General features: G+C 45.2%; 4 long non-coding RNA genes across 4 annotated transcripts; all 4 read left to right on the top strand.

Annotated features, from left to right (window-relative positions):
• Window positions 1-1,776: 1,776 nt before the first annotated feature.
• Window positions 1,777-6,762, top strand: LOC140694141 (uncharacterized). Its single transcript, XR_012069894.1, has 3 exons — window positions 1,777-1,926; window positions 6,300-6,370; window positions 6,579-6,762. It is a non-coding gene; the product is annotated as an uncharacterized lncRNA (long non-coding RNA).
• A 280-nt stretch (window positions 6,763-7,042) lies between these two features.
• On the top strand, window positions 7,043-12,050 carry LOC140694138 (uncharacterized). Its single transcript, XR_012069891.1, has 3 exons — window positions 7,043-7,224; window positions 11,598-11,668; window positions 11,877-12,050. It is a non-coding gene; the product is annotated as an uncharacterized lncRNA (long non-coding RNA).
• Window positions 12,051-12,352: 302 nt separating this feature from the next.
• On the top strand, window positions 12,353-17,358 carry LOC140694146 (uncharacterized). Its single transcript, XR_012069899.1, has 3 exons — window positions 12,353-12,522; window positions 16,896-16,966; window positions 17,175-17,358. It is a non-coding gene; the product is annotated as an uncharacterized lncRNA (long non-coding RNA).
• A 301-nt stretch (window positions 17,359-17,659) lies between these two features.
• Window positions 17,660-22,656, top strand: LOC140694140 (uncharacterized). Its single transcript, XR_012069893.1, has 3 exons — window positions 17,660-17,820; window positions 22,194-22,264; window positions 22,473-22,656. It is a non-coding gene; the product is annotated as an uncharacterized lncRNA (long non-coding RNA).
• Window positions 22,657-22,980: the final 324 nt, after the last annotated feature.

Raw genomic sequence — 22,980 nt, 5'->3', positions numbered from 1 at the left:
CAGATACATTTCACAGAAATGTGATATTTGCTTAGCTCTTTGTTTCTATACAGCCGTGGTGGGAGGGATTGTCCGAAGACAACTATTTTGACATTGTGTTGATATCCCATTTGCAGTCTTTAAGAAGTTTAACAGAACTCATTTACATGTTTTGGGAGTTATACGAAAATGGAGTTATTTTTTGAAACACACTCAATCGACCTAGAAGCCAGACTTGTCAATTTTGGTAACATTGTGTCAGCTCTACGGAAAAGCTAGACAGATAGAATGCAAACTAGCAGTCCAAACTGTTCAAGGGGTCATGTCAGCTCTTTAAGGTTGAAGCCTCCGAAACCAACAGGAACCATGAAATAACTTTTGGAAACATGGAATAACCCCCAACCTTGGATACACTTGTGCATGTGGTGCCCTTTATCCCAATGACACCTACTGGCCAATGTTGGCATTTCAAGGGGTAACATCCCTCTCTAGGAAAATACAAGAGGAAACAAACCAAATATATACATTTAGGTTTGAATCCAAAAGCACCTAGAGGCATTCTAGCTAGGAGAATCCTGCTGCAGTTATGCTAGTCTATTGAGAACCAGGTGTTTTTCTATCAGTGTTGAGAACGCTTAATCATCCGATCCTGTAGTTTAAAGCCATTTAACGCAACCAAGTCTGCACCCCCATGATATAGTGCCCCCGGGGGCTTGACTCAAGTGAAAGACGATCCACATAAGCTGTGTCTTTAATGTCATTGGCGACTTTTACAGTTCAGTTCACTTTCTGACTTGTACTATTTACCTTCACTGTCTTGAAAAACTGAAGCCTAATACAGATTCATGTTCAGTCAAAGATTCCCCTCACTTACCACACTCCCTTCACCCCAGGGAAGACATAAACACAACATTTGCTGAATCTAGTGGAAGGACATCGTTTCTAGGTGTGAGCTAAGTATTCAAGTTTATCTATTTCAGCCGAGACTATTTGACCTTTAAGGTGTTCACTGTTGTTCACAGAGAGTGAAGCTGGACGAACTCTGATTCTAGGAGGGGCTTGCTCTTCTCGTAATGGCTTCATTGCAGCTCAGGTACTGATCCTTCAAAATGGATGCCTGAGTGGAGGGGAGGGAAGGGCAAGTGCTCACTAGCTAGGCCCAAACCTGGGAAAAGGCTTACCTGGGCTTGTTGAATTTTGGTCTGAATGGCTTGGGAATGCCCCTTGGGACGTGTGGATTCTCACGACCTCTTCCAAGAACAGGAGCGTTTTGATCATCTCTGCCATTTCTTCTCCTTCAGACGTCAGGGACCTTGGACCCGTTATTGGAGAAGAGAATTGAGGAACTTCCTCAAGTCCACGTTGGCACTCCGTATGTTTCTGCCTGTATCAGTGAGGTTCAATATGTCTCATGAATGTCTTTTGAGCCTGGTATCCTCTACAGCTGTCTCCACGCCAGTATTCTCCATTGTAGCAGAACATCTCTCATCCATGTGTTCGCATCTCTCCTCAATCCGTGCAGCCAGCTTATCGGCCAGCTTCTCTTCGTGTCTCCCCTAAAGTCGACTTCACCAGGACTGGGCAAGTCTGAAAGTACCTCGGAGCCTGACCAGTAAGCTGATGACAGGCAGATCTTCCACTGTCTGCCCTTTCAGGTTCTGGAAACTGACCTGTGACCTCAGGTCTTTGGGCAGCAGCAGTATCTCGAACTTACACAGCTTCCCGGACCAAACACCTAAGCCAAGCTCCACAGAGGGCGGCAGCCCCTCCATCACACTGATCCACCCACAGAACTCTGCCCGGTTACCTAGGATCCAACAGCCACAACAAGCCTCGCGGTAAACACCAACATTCCACCTGGAATCCAACCGCTAACTGCCATCCCCAATGGCTGCTGCATCTTGTCAGTGTTGGGGGAGGGGCTGCATCCGACGAGAGGTTCCTAAGGTAAATGTGATTCTACCCACTAGCGTCCCATGGGCCTTTCTTCTTCCCTCTTTCCTTTTGTTCAGAGCTCTATGCACCGTACCAATGGAGGGAAGTGTGTCCCTTTTCAGTTGATGGTTTCACACGTCTTTAAACTTTCTAACAGTTCACAGTACACAGGGACCCACTAAAGGAGACTTATGTTCCTATAATATCCGTACACCCGGAATGCATATGCGTCGCCTGATTTCTGCTGAAACACCCACACTCTCAGGACATGGATCCATTGGATTCATGGGGGCTGAAATTCCAAGAAATGAAACCAACCCCAATGTGCACTTTGCTGTCGGTCTCTTTTGCACTTAGTACACTTTGGCAGAGCTACTTGCCTTTGTTATAGGCTTCTTACATTTCTTCTCTACGTAGCCTAGAATATGGCATTCCTTCATCCTGTTGGAAGACATACAAGTCTACATCACGGACTAGGAAACCATTTGATTCCAAATCGGCATTAGTGTTAGGTCACGATATGCTCTTATGAATCAAAATTTACGAATATGAATGCACGCTTCTGATTTCCGAATACAAGTGTGCTGAGTACATGCAAGCCACGATACTGGGTCGATGCGTTCTGAATGACCCTTGACCTCACCTTGAGTATTTTCTTTTGAATAATCATGGTTCCCTTTGTATATGTCAGCCAACCATACCATTTTGGTGCTTGTTTGTTGGTTTGATTCTTTGTTGGTCTTCTTCTCGCTTGTTTTGCAAACACGTCAGGCCATGCATCTCTCCTTTCGCTTCAAACAGAGTCAAATAAGCTGATTCACTTAAGAGAGTGCTTCCAATCACCTATGATTTCCTGCTTCCCTCTCCCATCTTTAGGGTTTTGATGTCCTCCTTAAGTTCTTCTTCTTTCTTCTCTGCCACACATGCTCTTCTTGCATTTCCAATAATGGTTTCTTCTTTCCATTCCATCTTGCTGCTTTTCTATTCAGGGGAGTTTTCTCAACCTTTCTTTTAGAAAAACTTTTGAACTGCTGAATTCTTTTAAGATTTGCCGGTCTGTAGAATTCTCTAGCTCTGCCGTTATTTGAAATGGTGTTCATGTGGCATAGGCTACCCTAGGTGGCAGCATTTGGCCATTCAGGATATGGTCTGTGTCCTGGCACTCCTCCCTGTCCTGCAATATTGCTGCCGAGATATCAGCTGAAACCCCTCTGGAGGTTTCCTTGTGACTATGTTGTTTCCTCCAGGTGCATTTTAAATCACTCGGATATTCGTGAACTTTGTTGATTTGAATCATACAGCTGCTGGTAGGTCTATTGGGATTCCACCTCCTTCGGATGCTGTGTAATTCCTGAATTCGCATAGATGATTCTTTCTTGGCTTTCAGCAAGTTTCAGTCTGATTTTTCTACAGATAAATTTTCAGACACTTTTTGTTTCTTTATCTCTTGCTTTTCCATCTGGGACTCATGATTTCTATTCTTTCATGCCCTGTCTTAACCCAGGGTTCAACTGCAATGTTTTCATTTGTTTGCACTTGCTTTCCTATGTCTGCTTCTGACCGAGGTTTTTCTCTTCCCCTGTCTTCAACAGTCATTCACGCGTCCCTCTGCATTATCTAGTCTGCTAAGGACTGAATTTTAGCCCTGATATTATCACAACCATTGAGTTTCCTGATATTTTTGGCTCGTGTTGAGACTTTCTCTTCCCCCTTTCTGGTATTCTGCCTTTTGTGATTCTGAGACACTGGTGTTCTTCAGTGTTTTCCTGACCTTCATTTTCAACACTTGTTCTGGATAGCGTTTTGCAGACTAGTTGTTTGAAAGCTTATCTTTTGCGCCTTCAATATCTTTGGAACTGAAAATGGTACTTCCTGTTTCTTTTACTGTTCTTCTTCATCTCTACTGGTCAGGTAATATCAGGTATCTAATGTAGACTTCTAGGGCTTTGTTAATTGAAAATTTTAGACTCTTGTCTCTATGCAATTCCATGGGATTTCTGTGAGGACAATTTCTCCTAGACATTGATGCCATAACCTGTACCTGTGTGTGTTGTTTGGTATATCTCCAATTGCTGGTGTTGCATTAGTTGTGATGAACAACCCATACTACTTCGATTAGCATAACTTCGTTTTGATTATACTTATCTCACACTTCTGAAAGTGCACAGGACACTTCCTCTTGTGGAAATGAAGCTTCTAAAAGTTCTCAGCTCTGCATTCTTCTCTATGTCATTTTGGAGTGTTTCCAAAACAGCAAACTGAGAGTGCTCTTCTGCTTTTTATTGCCACGGGAATGTCCCAATGAAATCAGTTCTTTCCAGAGCTTCTCTGTCTACAGAAACACCAGTGGAAGCATATCTATGGATGTCACATATCAGGGCCTGCTGGAATGATCCCGCAGACCTTCCTTGTTGTCCTAGGTGCCGTACCGTGCCGGTGCCATCCAAAATGTAGCATCCGCCTTTGGGAGATAGTGCTGAAGGGAATGCTTCCTCTTCTCACGCTGTGGACTTGGACCACTCTCCCTTGTCCTCTCATCCTTGTGGCACGGGTGCACGAAGGCAACCACAGAGTTGTTGCGCATCCTGTGACTCAAACCAAACCATAATCCCAGCCCAGGTTATGAATGTAGCATATCCTAAGGCTTTTCATTCTGATTTCAAATTCAAGGCCCCCTGGATCCCTCAGACCAGATGCACGATATCTCTGATTCAGCCCCACACGTGCTCTATTGGCAAAATTCCCAATTGGTCCCTGGTCCTGCAGATGTACTGGGTGTGGCCATGGGACATATCGGTAATCGCAACCGCGCGACCAGTGTGGTTGATTTATTATTGGTACACAGTTCGGTTTGCTCTCTTGATTCGACCCACCACATCCCACAGCGCACTCCAGATCCCTGAGACTCGGCGTGTGCCATCATCCGTAGCTCTATGCCTCACTGACCATTGCCTCTGCTACCTCAAATTTGGCAGCTGGGATCTTGGTCTCAGAATTAACTGTGGGGATATTTTGCGCTGGTTTCTTTGAGTTCTCTCAGCCAAGCATCTGCTGTGCACTCTTGTAAATCTCAGCACATCACCTTCAAACCCATGTCTCCTGTCCGCTTGAGAGTGTGCGTCCAAGTTAAACAGAGTTTCACCCTTGTTGCTCCATCACCAGGGGTCCGAACCTGCACTGGTTTCCATTCCCTGCTTTGCATTCTCCTGCTTCCAGGTGTCCTGAGGCCTCATCCTGTCTTTGGGAGTAACAGACCTCTCTTCGGCCAGTGTCCTATGCTAAGGGCTGGGTGAGTGGATGTTTCCATTGCTCTGTACATGGGAGCGAGTGAGTGCAGGTTGCACTTCTTCTCTGCCAACTGGGCATCGATGAATCAACACTATCCAGATACATTTCACAGAAATGTGATATTTGCTTAGCTCTTTGTTTCTATACAGCCGTGGTGGGAGGGATTGTCCGAAGACAACTATTTTGACATTGTGTTGATATCCCATTTGCAGTCTTTAAGAAGTTTAACAGAACTCATTTACATGTTTTGGGAGTTATACGAAAATGGAGTTATTTTTTGAAACACACTAAATCGACCTAGAAGCCAGACTTGTCAATTTTGGTAACATTGTGTCAGCTCTACGGAAAAGCTAGACAGATAGAATGCAAACTAGCAGTCCAAACTGTTCAAGGGGTCATGTCAGCTCTTTAAGGTTGAAGCCTCCGAAACCAACAGGAACCATGAAATAACTTTTGGAAACATGGAATAACCCCCAACCTTGGATACACTTGTGCATGTGGTGCCCTTTATCCCAATGACACCTACTGGCCAATGTTGGCATTTCAAGGGGTAACATCCCTCTCTAGGAAAATACAAGAGGAAACAAACCAAATATATACATTTAGGTTTGAATCCAAAAGCACCTAGAGGCATTCTAGCTAGGAGAATCCTGCTGCAGTTATGCTAGTCTATTGAGAACCAGGTGTTTTTCTATCAGTGTTGAGAACGCTTAATCATCCGATCCTGTAGTTTAAAGCCATTTAACGCAACCAAGTCTGCACCCCCATGATATAGTGCCCCCGGGGGCTTGACTCAAGTGAAAGACGATCCACATAAGCTGTGTCTTTAATGTCATTGGCGACTTTTACAGTTCAGTTCACTTTCTGACTTGTACTATTTACCTTCACTGTCTTGAAAAACTGAAGCCTAATACAGATTCATGTTCAGTCAAAGATTCCCCTCACTTACCACACTCCCTTCACCCCAGGGAAGACATAAACACAACATTTGCTGAATCTAGCGGAAGGACATCGTTTCTAGGTGTGAGCTAAGTATTCAAGTTTATCTATTTCAGCCGAGACTATTTGACCTTTAAGGTGTTCACTGTTGTTCACAGAGAGTGAAGCTGGAGGAACTCTGATTCTAGGAGGGGCTTGCTCTTCTCGTAATGGCTTCATTGCAGCTCAGGTACTGATCCTTCAAAATGGATGCCTGAGTGGAGGGGAGGGAAGGGCAAGTGCTCACTAGCTAGGCCCAAACCTGGGAAAAGGCTTACCTGGGCTTGTTGAATTTTGGTCTGAATGGCTTGGGAATGCCCCTTGGGACGTGTGGATTCTCACGACCTCTTCCAAGAACAGGAGCGTTTTGATCATCTCTGCCATTTCTTCTCCTTCAGACGTCAGGGACCTTGGACCCGTTATTGGAGAAGAGAATTGAGGAACTTCCTCAAGTCCACGTTGGCACTCCGTATGTTTCTGCCTGTATCAGTGAGGTTCAATATGTCTCATGAATGTCTTTTGAGCCTGGTATCCTCTACAGCTGTCTCCACGCCAGTATTCTCCATTGTAGCAGAACATCTCTCATCCATGTGTTCGCATCTCTCCTCAATCCGTGCAGCCAGCTTATCGGCCAGCTTCTCTTCGTGTCTCCCCTAAAGTCGACTTCACCAGGACTGGGCAAGTCTGAAAGTACCTCGGAGCCTGACCAGTAAGCTGATGACAGGCAGATCTTCCACTGTCTGCCCTTTCAGGTTCTGGAAGCTGACCTGTGACCTCAGGTCTTTGGGCAGCAGCAGTATCTCGAACTTACACAGCTTCCCGGACCAAACACCTAAGCCAAGCTCCACAGAGGGCGGCAGCCCCTCCATCACACTGATCCACCCACAGAACTCTGCCCGGTTACCTAGGATCCAACAGCCACAACAAGCCTCGCGGTAAACACCAACATTCCACCTGGAATCCAACCGCTAACTGCCATCCCCAATGGCTGCTGCATCTTGTCAGTGTTGGGGGAGGGGCTGCATCCGACGAGAGGTTCCTAAGGTAAATGTGATTCTACCCACTAGCGTCCCATGGGCCTTTCTTCTTCCCTCTTTCCTTTTGTTCAGAGCTCTATGCACCGTACCAATGGAGGGAAGTGTGTCCCTTTTCAGTTGATGGTTTCACACGTCTTTAAACTTTCTAACAGTTCACAGTACACAGGGACCCACTAAAGGAGACTTATGTTCCTATAATATCCGTACACCCGGAATGCATATGCGTCGCCTGATTTCTGCTGAAACACCCACACTCTCAGGACATGGATCCATTGGATTCATGGGGGCTGAAATTCCAAGAAATGAAACCAACCCCAATGTGCACTTTGCTGTCGGTCTCTTTTGCACTTAGTACACTTTGGCAGAGCTACTTGCCTTTGTTATAGGCTTCTTACATTTCTTCTCTACGTAGCCTAGAATATGGCATTCCTTCATCCTGTTGGAAGACATACAAGTCTACATCACGGACTAGGAAACCATTTGATTCCAAATCGGCATTAGTGTTAGGTCACGATATGCTCTTATGAATCAAAATTTACGAATATGAATGCACGCTTCTGATTTCCGAATACAAGTGTGCTGAGTACATGCAAGCCACGATACTGGGTCGATGCGTTCTGAATGACCCTTGACCTCACCTTGAGTATTTTCTTTTGAATAATCATGGTTCCCTTTGTATATGTCAGCCAACCATACCATCTTGGTGCTTGTTTGTTGGTTTGATTCTTTGTTGGTCTTCTTCTCGCTTGTTTTGCAAACACGTCAGGCCATGCATCTCTCCTTTCGCTTCAAACAGAGTCAAATAAGCTGATTCACTTAAGAGAGTGCTTCCAATCACCTATGATTTCCTGCTTCCCTCTCCCATCTTTAGGGTTTTGATGTCCTCCTTAAGTTCTTCTTCTTTCTTCTCTGCCACACATGCTCTTCTTGCATTTCCAATAATGGTTTCTTCTTTCCATTCCATCTTGCTGCTTTTCTATTCAGGGGAGTTTTCTCAACCTTTCTTTTAGAAAAACTTTTGAACTGCTGAATTCTTTTAAGATTTGCCGGTCTGTAGAATTCTCTAGCTCTGCCGTTATTTGAAATGGTGTTCATGTGGCATAGGCTACCCTAGGTGGCAGCATTTGGCCATTCAGGATATGGTCTGTGTCCTGGCACTCCTCCCTGTCCTGCAATATTGCTGCCGAGATATCAGCTGAAACCCCTCTGGAGGTTTCCTTGTGACTATGTTGTTTCCTCCAGGTGCATTTTAAATCACTCGGATATTCGTGAACTTTGTTGATTTGAATCATACAGCTGCTGGTAGGTCTATTGGGATTCCACCTCCTTCGGATGCTGTGTAATTCCTGAATTCGCATAGATGATTCTTTCTTGGCTTTCAGAAAGTTTCAGTCTGATTTTTCTACAGATAAATTTTCAGACACTTTTTGTTTCTTTATCTCTTGCTTTTCCATCTGGGACTCATGATTTCTATTCTTTCATGCCCTGTCTTAACCCAGGGTTCAACTGCAATGTTTTCATTTGTTTGCACTTGCTTTCCTATGTCTGCTTCTGACCGAGGTTTTTCTCTTCCCCTGTCTTCAACAGTCATTCACGCGTCCCTCTGCATTATCTAGTCTGCTAAGGACTGAATTTTAGCCCTGATATTATCACAACCATTGAGTTTCCTGATATTTTTGGCTCGTGTTGAGACTTTCTCTTCCCCTTTTCTGGTATTCTGCCTTTTGTGATTCTGAGACACTGGTGTTCTTCAGTGTTTTCCTGACCTTCATTTTCAACACTTGTTCTGGATAGCGTTTTGCAGACTAGTTGTTTGAAAGCTTATCTTTTGCGCCTTCAATATCTTTGGAACTGAAAATGGTACTTCCTGTTTCTTTTACTGTTCTTCTTCATCTCTACTGGTCAGGTAATATCAGGTATCTAATGTAGACTTCTAGGGCTTTGTTAATTGAAAATTTTAGACTCTTGTCTCTACGCAATTCCATGGGATTTCTGTGAGGACAATTTCTCCTAGACATTGATGCCATAACCTGTACCTGTGTGTGTTGTTTGGTATATCTCCAATTGCTGGTGTTGCATTAGTTGTGATGAACAACCCATACTACTTCGATTAGCATAACTTCGTTTTGATTATACTTATCTCACACTTCTGAAAGTGCACAGGACACTTCCTCTTGTGGAAATGAAGCTTCTAAAAGTTCTCAGCTCTGCATTCTTCTCTATGTCATTTTGGAGTGTTTCCAAAACAGCAAACTGAGAGTGCTCTTCTGCTTTTTATTGCCACGGGAATGTCCCAATGAAATCAGTTCTTTCCAGAGCTTCTCTGTCTACAGAAACACCAGTGGAAGCATATCTATGGATGTCACATATCAGGGCCTGCTGGAATGATCCCGCAGACCTTCCGTGTTGTCCTAGGTGCCGTACCGTGCCGGTGCCATCCAAAATGTAGCATCCGCCTTTGGGAGATAGTGCTGAAGGGAATGCTTCCTCTTCTCACGCTGTGGACTTGGACCACTCTCCCTTGTCCTCTCATCCTTGTGGCACGGGTGCACGAAGGCAACCACAGAGTTGTTGCGCATCCTGTGACTCAAACCAAACCATAATCCCAGCCCAGGTTATGAATGTAGCATATCCTAAGGCTTTTCATTCTGATTTCAAATTCAAGGCCCCCTGGATCCCTCAGACCAGATGCACGATATCTCTGATTCAGCCCCACACGTGCTCTATTGGCAAAATTCCCAATTGGTCCCTGGTCCTGCAGATGTACTGGGTGTGGCCATGGGACATATCGGTAATCGCAACCGCGCGACCAGTGTGGTTGATTTATTATTGGTACACAGTTCGGTTTGCTCTCTTGATTCGACCCACCACATCCCACAACGCACTCCAGATCCCTGAGACTCAGCGTGTGCCATCATCCGTAGCTCTATGCCTCACTGACCGTTGCCTCTGCTACCTCAAATTTGGCAGCTGGGATCTTGGTCTCAGAATTAACTGTGGGGATATTTTGCGCTGGTTTCTTTGAGTTCTCTCAGCCAAGCATCTGCTGTGCACTCTTGTAAATCTCAGCACATCATCTTCAAACCCATGTCTCCTGTCCGCTTGAGAGTGTGCGTCCAAGTTAAACAGAGTTTCACCCTTGTTGCTCCATCACCAGGGGTCCGAACCTGCACTGGTTTCCATTCCCTGCTTTGCATTCTCCTGCTTCCAGGTGTCCTGAGGCCTCATCCTGTCTTTGGGAGTAACAGACCTCTCTTCGGCCAGTGTCCTATGCTAAGGGCTGGGTGAGTGGATGTTTCCATTGCTCTGTACATGGGAGCGAGTGAGTGCAGGTTGCACTTCTTCTCTGCCAACTGGGCATCGATGAATCAACACTATCCAGATACATTTCACAGAAATGTGATATTTGCTTAGCTCTTTGTTTCTATACAGCCGTGGTGGGAGGGATTGTCCGAAGACAACTATTTTGACATTGTGTTGATATCCCATTTGCAGTCTTTAAGAAGTTTAACAGAACTCATTTACATGTTTTGGGAGTTATACGAAAATGGAGTTATTTTTTGAAACACACTAAATCGACCTAGAAGCCAGACTTGTCAATTTTGGTAACATTGTGTCAGCTCTACGGAAAAGCTAGACAGATAGAATGCAAACTAGCAGTCCAAACTGTTCAAGGGGTCATGTCAGCTCTTTAAGGTTGAAGCCTCCGAAACCAACAGGAACCATGAAATAACTTTTGGAAACATGGAATAACCCCCAACCTTGGATACACTTGTGCATGTGGTGCCCTTTATCCCAATGACACCTCCTGGCCAATGTTGGCATTTCAAGGGGTAACATCCCTCTCTAGGAAAATACAAGAGGAAACAAACCAAATATATACATTTAGGTTTGAATCCAAAAGCACCTAGAGGCATTCTAGCTAGGAGAATCCTGCTGCAGTTATGCTAGTCTATTGAGAACCAGGTGTTTTTCTATCAGTGTTGAGAACGCTTAATCATCCGACCCTGTAGTTTAAAGCCATTTAACGCAACCAAGTCTGCACCCCCATGATATAGTGCCCCCGGGGGTTTGACTCAAGTGAAAGACGATCCACATAAGCTGTGTCTTTAATGTCATTGGCGACTTTTACAGTTCAGTTCACTTTCTGACTTGTACTATTTACCTTCACTGTCTTGAAAAACTGAAGCCTAATACAGATTCATGTTCAGTCAAAGATTCCCCTCACTTACCACACTCCCTTCACCCCAGGGAAGACATAAACACAACATTTGCTGAATCTAGCGGAAGGACATCGTTTCTAGGTGTGAGCTAAGTATTCAAGTTTATCTATTTCAGCCGAGACTATTTGACCTTTAAGGTGTTCACTGTTGTTCACAGAGAGTGAAGCTGGAGGAACTCTGATTCTAGGAGGGGCTTGCTCTTCTCGTAATGGCTTCATTGCAGCTCAGGTACTGATCCTTCAAAATGGATGCCTGAGTGGAGGGGAGGGAAGGGCAAGTGCTCACTAGCTAGGCCCAAACCTGGGAAAAGGCTTACCTGGGCTTGTTGAATTTTGGTCTGAATGGCTTGGGAATGCCCCTTGGGGCGTGTGGATTCTCACGACCTCTTCCAAGAACAGGAGCGTTTTGATCATCTCTGCCATTTCTTCTCCTTCAGACGTCAGGGACCTTGGACCCGTTATTGGAGAAGAGAATTGAGGAACTTCCTCAAGTCCACGTTGGCACTCCGTATGTTTCTGCCTGTATCAGTGAGGTTCAATATGTCTCATGAATGTCTTTTGAGCCTGGTATCCTCTACAGCTGTCTCCACGCCAGTATTCTCCATTGTAGCAGAACATCTCTCATCCATGTGTTCGCATCTCTCCTCAATCCGTGCAGCCAGCTTATCGGCCAGCTTCTCTTCGTGTCTCCCCTAAAGTCGACTTCACCAGGACTGGGCAAGTCTGAAAGTACCTCGGAGCCTGACCAGTAAGCTGATGACAGGCAGATCTTCCACTGTCTGCCCTTTCAGGTTCTGGAAGCTGACCTGTGACCTCAGGTCTTTGGGCAGCAGCAGTATCTCGAACTTACACAGCTTCCCGGACCAAACACCTAAGCCAAGCTCCACAGAGGGCGGCAGCCCCTCCATCACACTGATCCACCCACAGAACTCTGCCCGGTTACCTAGGATCCAACAGCCACAACAAGCCTCGCGGTAAACACCAACATTCCACCTGGAATCCAACCGCTAACTGCCATCCCCAATGGCTGCTGCATCTTGTCAGTGTTGGGGGAGGGGCTGCATCCGACGAGAGGTTCCTAAGGTAAATGTGATTCTACCCACTAGCGTCCCATGGGCCTTTCTTCTTCCCTCTTTCCTTTTGTTCAGAGCTCTATGCACCGTACCAATGGAGGGAAGTGTGTCCCTTTTCAGTTGATGGTTTCACACGTCTTTAAACTTTCTAACAGTTCACAGTACACAGGGACCCACTAAAGGAGACTTATGTTCCTATAATATCCGTACACCCGGAATGCATATGCGTCGCCTGATTTCTGCTGAAACACCCACACTCTCAGGACATGGATCCATTGGATTCATGGGGGCTGAAATTCCAAGAAATGAAACCAACCCCAATGTGCACTTTGCTGTCGGTCTCTTTTGCACTTAGTACACTTTGGCAGAGCTACTTGCCTTTGTTATAGGCTTCTTACATTTCTTCTCTACGTAGCCTAGAATATGGCATTCCTTCATCCTGTTGGAAGACATACAAGTCTACATCACGGACTAGGAAACCATTTGATTCCAAATCGGCATTAGTGTTAGGTCACGATATGCTCTTATGAATCAAAATTTACGAATATGAATGCACGCTTCTGATTTCCGAATACAAGTGTGCTGAGTACATGCAAGCCACGATACTGGGTCGATGCGTTCTGAATGACCCTTGACCTCACCTTGAGTATTTTCTTTTGAATAATCATGGTTCCCTTTGTATATGTCAGCCAACCATACCATTTTGGTGCTTGTTTGTTGGTTTGATTCTTTGTTGGTCTTCTTCTCGCTTGTTTTGCAAACACGTCAGGCCATGCATCTCTCCTTTCGCTTCAAACAGAGTCAAATAAGCTGATTCACTTAAGAGAGTGCTTCCAATCACCTATGATTTCCTGCTTCCCTCTCCCATCTTTAGGGTTTTGATGTCCTCCTTAAGTTCTTCTTCTTTCTTCTCTGCCACACATGCTCTTCTTGCATTTCCAATAATGGTTTCTTCTTTCCATTCCATCTTGCTGCTTTTCTATTCAGGGGAGTTTTCTCAACCTTTCTTTTAGAAAAACTTTTGAACTGCTGAATTCTTTTAAGATTTGCCGGTCTGTAGAATTCTCTAGCTCTGCCGTTATTTGAAATGGTGTTCATGTGGCATAGGCTACCCTAGGTGGCAGCATTTGGCCATTCAGGATATGGTCTGTGTCCTGGCACTCCTCCCTGTCCTGCAATATTGCTGCCGAGATATCAGCTGAAACCCCTCTGGAGGTTTCCTTGTGACTATGTTGTTTCCTCCAGGTGCATTTTAAATCACTCGGATATTCGTGAACTTTGTTGATTTGAATCATACAGCTGCTGGTAGGTCTATTGGGATTCCACCTCCTTCGGATGCTGTGTAATTCCTGAATTCGCATAGATGATTCTTTCTTGGCTTTCAGCAAGTTTCAGTCTGATTTTTCTACAGATAAATTTTCAGACACTTTTTGTTTCTTTATCTCTTGCTTTTCCATCTGGGACTCATGATTTCTATTCTTTCATGCCCTGTCTTAACCCAGGGTTCAACTGCAATGTTTTCATTTGTTTGCACTTGCTTTCCTATGTCTGCTTCTGACCGAGGTTTTTCTCTTCCCCTGTCTTCAACAGTCATTCACGCGTCCCTCTGCATTATCTAGTCTGCTAAGGACTGAATTTTAGCCCTGATATTATCACAACCATTGAGTTTCCTGATATTTTTGGCTCGTGTTGAGACTTTCTCTTCCCCTTTTCTGGTATTCTGCCTTTTGTGATTCTGAGACCCTGGTGTTCTTCAGTGTTTTCCTGACCTTCATTTTCAACACTTGTTCTGGATAGCGTTTTGCAGACTAGTTGTTTGAAAGCTTATCTTTTGCGCCTTCAATATCTTTGGAACTGAAAATGGTACTTCCTGTTTCTTTTACTGTTCTTCTTCATCTCTACTGGTCAGGTAATATCAGGTATCTAATGTAGACTTCTAGGGCTTTGTTAATTGAAAATTTTAGACTCTTGTCTCTACGCAATTCCATGGGATTTCTGTGAGGACAATTTCTCCTAGACATTGATGCCATAACCTGTACCTGTGTGTGTTGTTTGGTATATCTCCAATTGCTGGTGTTGCATTAGTTGTGATGAACAACCCATACTACTTCGATTAGCATAACTTCGTTTTGATTATACTTATCTCACACTTCTGAAAGTGCACAGGACACTTCCTCTTGTGGAAATGAAGCTTCTAAAAGTTCTCAGCTCTGCATTCTTCTCTATGTCATTTTGGAGTGTTTCCAAAACAGCAAACTGAGAGTGCTCTTCTGCTTTTTATTGCCACGGGAATGTCCCAATGAAATCAGTTCTTTCCAGAGCTTCTCTGTCTACAGAAACACCAGTGGAAGCATATCTATGGATGTCACATATCAGGGCCTGCTGGAATGATCCCGCAGACCTTCCTTGTTGTCCTAGGTGCCGTACCGTGCCGGTGCCATCCAAAATGTAGCATCCGCCTTTGGGAGATAGTGCTGAAGGGAATGCTTCCTCTTCTCACGCTGTGGACTTGGACCACTCTCCCTTGTCCTCTCATCCTTGTGGCACGGGTGCACGAAGGCAACCACAGAGTTGTTGCGCATCCTGTGACTCAAACCAAACCATAATCCCAGCCCAGGTTATGAATGTAGCATATCCTAAGGCTTTTCATTCTGATTTCAAATTCAAGGCCCCCTGGATCCCTCAGACCAGATGCACGATATCTCTGATTCAGCCCCACACGTGCTCTATTGGCAAAATTCCCAATTGGTCCCTGGTCCTGCAGATGTACTGGGTGTGGCCATGGGACATATCGGTAATCGCAACCGCGCGACCAGTGTGTTTGATTTATTATTGGTACACAGTTCGGTTTGCTCTCTTGATTCGACCCACCACATCCCACAGCGCACTCCAGATCCCTGAGACTCAGCGTGTGCCATCATCCGTAGCTCTATGCCTCACTGACCATTGCCTCTGCTACCTCAAATTTGGCAGCTGGGATCTTGGTCTCAGAATTAACTGTGGGGATATTTTGCGCTGGTTTCTTTGAGTTCTCTCAGCCAAGCATCTGCTGTGCACTCTTGTAAATCTCAGCACATCACCTTCAAACCCATGTCTCCTGTCCGCTTGAGAGTGTGCGTCCAAGTTAAACAGAGTTTCACCCTTGTTGCTCCATCACCAGGGGTCCGAACCTGCACTGGTTTCCATTCCCTGCTTTGCATTCTCCTGCTTCCAGGTGTCCTGAGGCCTCATCCTGTCTTTGGGAGTAACAGACCTCTCTTCGGCCAGTGTCCTATGCTAAGGGCTGGGTGAGTGGATGTTTCCATTGCTCTGTACATGGGAGCGAGTGAGTGCAGGTTGCACTTCTTCTCTGCCAACTGGGCATCGATGAATCAACACTATCCAGATACATTTCACAGAAATGTGATATTTGCTTAGCTCTTTGTTTCTATACAGCCGTGGTGGGAGGGATTGTCCGAAGACAACTATTTTGACATTGTGTTGATATCCCATTTGCAGTCTTTAAGAAGTTTAACAGAACTCATTTACATGTTTTGGGAGTTATACGAAAATGGAGTTATTTTTTGAAACACACTAAATCGACCTAGAAGCCAGACTTGTCAATTTTGGTAACATTGTGTCAGCTCTACGGAAAAGCTAGACAGATAGAATGCAAACTAGCAGTCCAAACTGCTCAAGGGGTCATGTCAGCTCTTTAAGGTTGAAGCCTCCGAAACCAACAGGAACCATGAAATAACTTTTGGAAACATGGAATAACCCCCAACCTTGGATACACTTGTGCATGTGGTGCCCTTTATCCCAATGACACCTCCTGGCCAATGTTGGCATTTCAAGGGGTAACATCCCTCTCTAGGAAAATACAAGAGGAAACAAACCAAATATATACATTTAGGTTTGAATCCAAAAGCACCTAGAGGCATTCTAGCTAGGAGAATCCTGCTGCAGTTATGCTAGTCTATTGAGAACCAGGTGTTTTTCTATCAGTGTTGAGAACGCTTAATCATCCGACCCTGTAGTTTAAAGCCATTTAACGCAACCAAGTCTGCACCCCCATGATATAGTGCCCCCGGGGGTTTGACTCAAGTGAAAGACGATCCACATAAGCTGTGTCTTTAATGTCATTGGCGACTTTTACAGTTCAGTTCACTTTCTGACTTGTACTATTTACCTTCACTGTCTTGAAAAACTGAAGCCTAATACAGATTCATGTTCAGTCAAAGATTCCCCTCACTTACCACACTCCCTTCACCCCAGGGAAGACATAAACACAACATTTGCTGAATCTAGCGGAAGGACATCGTTTCTAGGTGTGAGCTAAGTATTCAAGTTTATCTATTTCAGCCGAGACTATTTGACCTTTAAGGTGTTCACTGTTGTTCACAGAGAGTGAAGCTGGAGGAACTCTGATTCTAGGAGGGGCTTGCTCTTCTCGTAATGGCTTCATTGCAGCTCAGGTACTGATCCTTCAAAATGGATGCCTGAGTGGAGGGGAGGGAAGGGCAAGTGCTCACTAGCTAGGCCCAAACCTGGGAAAAGGCTTACCTGGGCTTGTTGAATTTTGGTCTGAATGGCTTGGGAATGCCCCTTGGGGCGTGTGGATTCTCACGACCTCTTCCAAGAACAGGAGCGTTTTGATCATCTCTGCCATTTCTTCTCCTTCAGACGTCAGGGACCTTGGACCCGTTATTGGAGAAGAGAATTGAGGAACTTCCTCAAGTCCACGTTGGCACTCCGTATGTTTCTGCCTGTATCAGTGAGGTTCAATATGTCTCATGAATGTCTTTTGAGCCTGGTATCCTCTACAGCTGTCTCCACGCCAGTATTCTCCATTGTAGCAGAACATCTCTCATCCATGTGTTCGCATCTCTCCTCAATCCGTGCAGCCAGCTTATCGGCCAGCTTCTCTTCGTGTCTCCCCTAAAGTCGACTTCACCAGGACTGGGCAAGTCTGAAAGTACCTCGGAGCCTGACCAGTAAGCTGATGACAGGCAGATCTTCCACTGTCTGCCCTTTCAGGTTCTGGAAGCTGACCTGTGACCTCAGGTCTTTGGGCAGCAGCAGTATCTCGAACTTACACAGCTTCCCGGACCAAACACCTAAGCCAAGCTCCACAGAGGGCGGCAGCCCCTCCATCACACTGATCCACCCACAGAACTCTGCCCGGTTACCTAGGATCCAACAGCCACAACAAGCCTCGCGGTAAACACCAACATTCCACCTGGAATCCAACCGCTAACTGCCATCCCCAATGGCTGCTGCATCTTGTCAGTGTTGGGGGAGGGGCTGCATCCGACGAGAGGTTCCTAAGGTAAATGTGATTCTACCCACTAGCGTCCCATGGGCCTTTCTTCTTCCCTCTTTCCTTTTGTTCAGAGCTCTATGCACCGTACCAATGGAGGGAAGTGTGTCCCTTTTCAGTTGATGGTTTCACACGTCTTTAAACTTTCTAACAGTTCACAGTACACAGGGACCCACTAAAGGAGACTTATGTTCCTATAATATCCGTACACCCGGAATGCATATGCGTCGCCTGATTTCTGCTGAAACACCCACACTCTCAGGACATGGATCCATTGGATTCATGGGGGCTGAAATTCCAAGAAATGAAACCAACCCCAATGTGCACTTTGCTGTCGGTCTCTTTTGCACTTAGTACACTTTGGCAGAGCTACTTGCCTTTGTTATAGGCTTCTTACATTTCTTCTCTACGTAGCCTAGAATACGGCATTCCTTCATCCTGTTGGAAGACATACAAGTCTACATCACGGACTAGGAAACCATTTGATTCCAAATCGGCATTAGTGTTAGGTCACGATATGCTCTTATGAATCAAAATTTACGAATATGAATGCACGCTTCTGATTTCCGAATACAAGTGTGCTGAGTACATGCAAGCCACGATACTGGGTCGATGCGTTCTGAATGACCCTTGACCTCACCTTGAGTATTTTCTTTTGAATAATCATGGTTCCCTTTGTATATGTCAGCCAACCATACCATTTTGGTGCTTGTTTGTTGGTTTGATTCTTTGTTGGTCTTCTTCTCGCTTGTTTTGCAAACACGTCAGGCCATGCATCTCTCCTTTCGCTTCAAACAGAGTCAAATAAGCTGATTCACTTAAGAGAGTGCTTCCAATCACCTATGATTTCCTGCTTCCCTCTCCCATCTTTAGGGTTTTGATGTCCTCCTTAAGTTCTTCTTCTTTCTTCTCTGCCACACATGCTCTTCTTGCATTTCCAATAATGGTTTCTTCTTTCCATTCCATCTTGCTGCTTTTCTATTCAGGGGAGTTTTCTCAACCTTTCTTTTAGAAAAACTTTTGAACTGCTGAAATCTTTTAAGATTTGCCGGTCTGTAGAATTCTCTAGCTCTGCCGTTATTTGAAATGGTGTTCATGTGGCATAGGCTACCCTAGGTGGCAGCATTTGGCCATTCAGGATATGGTCTGTGTCCTGGCACTCCTCCCTGTCCTGCAATATTGCTGCCGAGATATCAGCTGAAACCCCTCTGGAGGTTTCCTTGTGACTATGTTGTTTCCTCCAGGTGCATTTTAAATCACTCGGATATTCGTGAACTTTGTTGATTTGAATCATACAGCTGCTGGTAGGTCTATTGGGATTCCACCTCCTTCGGATGCTGTGTAATTCCTGAATTCGCATAGATGATTCTTTCTTGGCTTTCAGCAAGTTTCAGTCTGATTTTTCTACAGATAAATTTTCAGACACTTTTTGTTTCTTTATCTCTTGCTTTTCCATCTGGGACTCATGATTTCTATTCTTTCATGCCCTGTCTTAACCCAGGGTTCAACTGCAATGTTTTCATTTGTTTGCACTTGCTTTCCTATGTCTGCTTCTGACCGAGGTTTTTCTCTTCCCCTGTCTTCAACAGTCATTCACGCGTCCCTCTGCATTATCTAGTCTGCTAAGGACTGAATTTTAGCCCTGATATTATCACAACCATTGAGTTTCCTGATATTTTTGGCTCGTGTTGAGACTTTCTCTTCCCCTTTTCTGGTATTCTGCCTTTTGTGATTCTGAGACCCTGGTGTTCTTCAGTGTTTTCCTGACCTTCATTTTCAACACTTGTTCTGGATAGCGTTTTGCAGACTAGTTGTTTGAAAGCTTATCTTTTGCGCCTTCAATATCTTTGGAACTGAAAATGGTACTTCCTGTTTCTTTTACTGTTCTTCTTCATCTCTACTGGTCAGGTAATATCAGGTATCTAATGTAGACTTCTAGGGCTTTGTTAATTGAAAATTTTAGACTCTTGTCTCTACGCAATTCCATGGGATTTCTGTGAGGACAATTTCTCCTAGACATTGATGCCATAACCTGTACCTGTGTGTGTTGTTTGGTATATCTCCAATTGCTGGTGTTGCATTAGTTGTGATGAACAACCCATACTACTTCGATTAGCATAACTTCGTTTTGATTATACTTATCTCACACTTCTGAAAGTGCACAGGACACTTCCTCTTGTGGAAATGAAGCTTCTAAAAGTTCTCAGCTCTGCATTCTTCTCTATGTCATTTTGGAGTGTTTCCAAAACAGCAAACTGAGAGTGCTCTTCTGCTTTTTATTGCCACGGGAATGTCCCAATGAAATCAGTTCTTTCCAGAGCTTCTCTGTCTACAGAAACACCAGTGGAAGCATATCTATGGATGTCACATATCAGGGCCTGCTGGAATGATCCCGCAGACCTTCCTTGTTGTCCTAGGTGCCGTACCGTGCCGGTGCCATCCAAAATGTAGCATCCGCCTTTGGGAGATAGTGCTGAAGGGAATGCTTCCTCTTCTCACGCTGTGGACTTGGACCACTCTCCCTTGTCCTCTCATCCTTGTGGCACGGGTGCACGAAGGCAACCACAGAGTTGTTGCGCATCCTGTGACTCAAACCAAACCATAATCCCAGCCCAGGTTATGAATGTAGCATATCCTAAGGCTTTTCATTCTGATTTCAAATTCAAGGCCCCCTGGATCCCTCAGACCAGATGCACGATATCTCTGATTCAGCCCCACACGTGCTCTATTGGCAAAATTCCCAATTGGTCCCTGGTCCTGCAGATGTACTGGGTGTGGCCATGGGACATATCGGTAATCGCAACCGCGCGACCAGTGTGGTTGATTTATTATTGGTACACAGTTCGGTTTGCTCTCTTGATTCGACCCACCACATCCCACAGCGCACTCCAGATCCCTGAGACTCAGCGTGTGCCATCATCCGTAGCTCTATGCCTCACTGACCATTGCCTCTGCTACCTCAAATTTGGCAGCTGGGATCTTGGTCTCAGAATTAACTGTGGGGATATTTTGCGCTGGTTTCTTTGAGTTCTCTCAGCCAAGCATCTGCTGTGCACTCTTGTAAATCTCAGCACATCACCTTCAAACCCATGTCTCCTGTCCGCTTGAGAGTGTGCGTCCAAGTTAAACAGAGTTTCACCCTTGTTGCTCCATCACCAGGGGTCCGAACCTGCACTGGTTTCCATTCCCTGCTTTGCATTCTCCTGCTTCCAGGTGTCCTGAGGCCTCATCCTGTCTTTGGGAGTAACAGACCTCTCTTCGGCCAGTGTCCTATGCTAAGGGCTGGGTGAGTGGATGTTTCCATTGCTCTGTACATGGGAGCGAGTGAGTGCAGGTTGCACTTCTTCTCTGCCAACTGGGCATCGATGAATCAACACTATCCAGATACATTTCACAGAAATGTGATATTTGCTTAGCTCTTTGTTTCTATACAGCCGTGGTGGGAGGGATTGTCCGAAGACAACTATTTTGACATTGTGTTGATATCCCATTTGCAGTCTTTAAGAAGTTTAACAGAACTCATTTACATGTTTTGGGAGTTATACGAAAATGGAGTTATTTTTTGAAACACACTAAATCGACCTAGAAGCCAGACTTGTCAATTTTGGTAACATTGTGTCAGCTCTACGGAAAAGCTAGACAGATAGAATGCAAACTAGCAGTCCAAACTGTTCAAGGGGTCATGTCAGCTCTTTAAGGTTGAAGCCTCCGAAACCAACAGGAACCATGAAATAACTTTTGGAAACATGGAATAACCCCCAACCTTGGATACACTTGTGCATGTGGTGCCCTTTATCCCAATGACACCTACTGGCCAATGTTGGCATTTCAAGGGGTAACATCCCTCTCTAGGAAAATACAAGAGGAAACAAACCAAATATATACATTTAGGTTTGAATCCAAAAGCACCTAGAGGCATTCTAGCTAGGAGAATCCTGCTGCAGTTATGCTAGTCTATTGAGAACCAGGTGTTTTTCTATCAGTGTTGAGAACGCTTAATCATCCGACCCTGTAGTTTAAAGCCATTTAACGCAACCAAGTCTGCACCCCCATGATATAGTGCCCCCGGGGGCTTGACTCAAGTGAAAGACGATCCACATAAGCTGTGTCTTTAATGTCATTGGCGACTTTTACAGTTCAGTTCACTTTCTGACTTGTACTATTTACCTTCACTGTCTTGAAAAACTGAAGCCTAATACAGATTCATGTTCAGTCAAAGATTCCCCTCACTTACCACACTCCCTTCACCCCAGGGAAGACATAAACACAACATTTGCTGAATCTAGCGGAAGGACATCGTTTCTAGGTGTGAGCTAAGTATTCAAGTTTATCTATTTCAGCCGAGACTATTTGACCTTTAAGGTGTTCACTGTTGTTCACAGAGAGTGAAGCTGGAGGAACTCTGATTCTAGGAGGGGCTTGCTCTTCTCGTAATGGCTTCATTGCAGCTCAGGTACTGATCCTTCAAAATGGATGCCTGAGTGGAGGGGAGGGAAGGGCAAGTGCTCACTAGCTAGGCCCAAACCTGGGAAAAGGCTTACCTGGGCTTGTTGAATTTTGGTCTGAATGGCTTGGGAATGCCCCTTGGGGCGTGTGGATTCTCACGACCTCTTCCAAGAACAGGAGCGTTTTGATCATCTCTGCCATTTCTTCTCCTTCAGACGTCAGGGACCTTGGACCCGTTATTGGAGAAGAGAATTGAGGAACTTCCTCAAGTCCACGTTGGCACTCCGTATGTTTCTGCCTGTATCAGTGAGGTTCAATATGTCTCATGAATGTCTTTTGAGCCTGGTATCCTCTACAGCTGTCTCCACGCCAGTATTCTCCATTGTAGCAGAACATCTCTCATCCATGTGTTCGCATCTCTCCTCAATCCGTGCAGCCAGCTTATCGGCCAGCTTCTCTTCGTGTCTCCCCTAAAGTCGACTTCACCAGGACTGGGCAAGTCTGAAAGTACCTCGGAGCCTGACCAGTAAGCTGATGACAGGCAGATCTTCCACTGTCTGCCCTTTCAGGTTCTGGAAACTGACCTGTGACCTCAGGTCTTTGGGCAGCAGCAGTATCTCGAACTTACACAGCTTCCCGGACCAAACACCTAAGCCAAGCTCCACAGAGGGCGGCAGCCCCTCCATCACACTGATCCACCCACAGAACTCTGCCCGGTTACCT

Source organism: Vicugna pacos, unplaced genomic scaffold, assembly GCF_048564905.1.
Source record: "Vicugna pacos unplaced genomic scaffold, VicPac4 scaffold_20, whole genome shotgun sequence".
Lineage (NCBI taxonomy): Eukaryota > Metazoa > Chordata > Mammalia > Artiodactyla > Camelidae > Vicugna > Vicugna pacos.
Note: the sequence above shows the minus strand (reverse complement) of the source record. Positions and strands in the feature narration are given on the sequence as shown.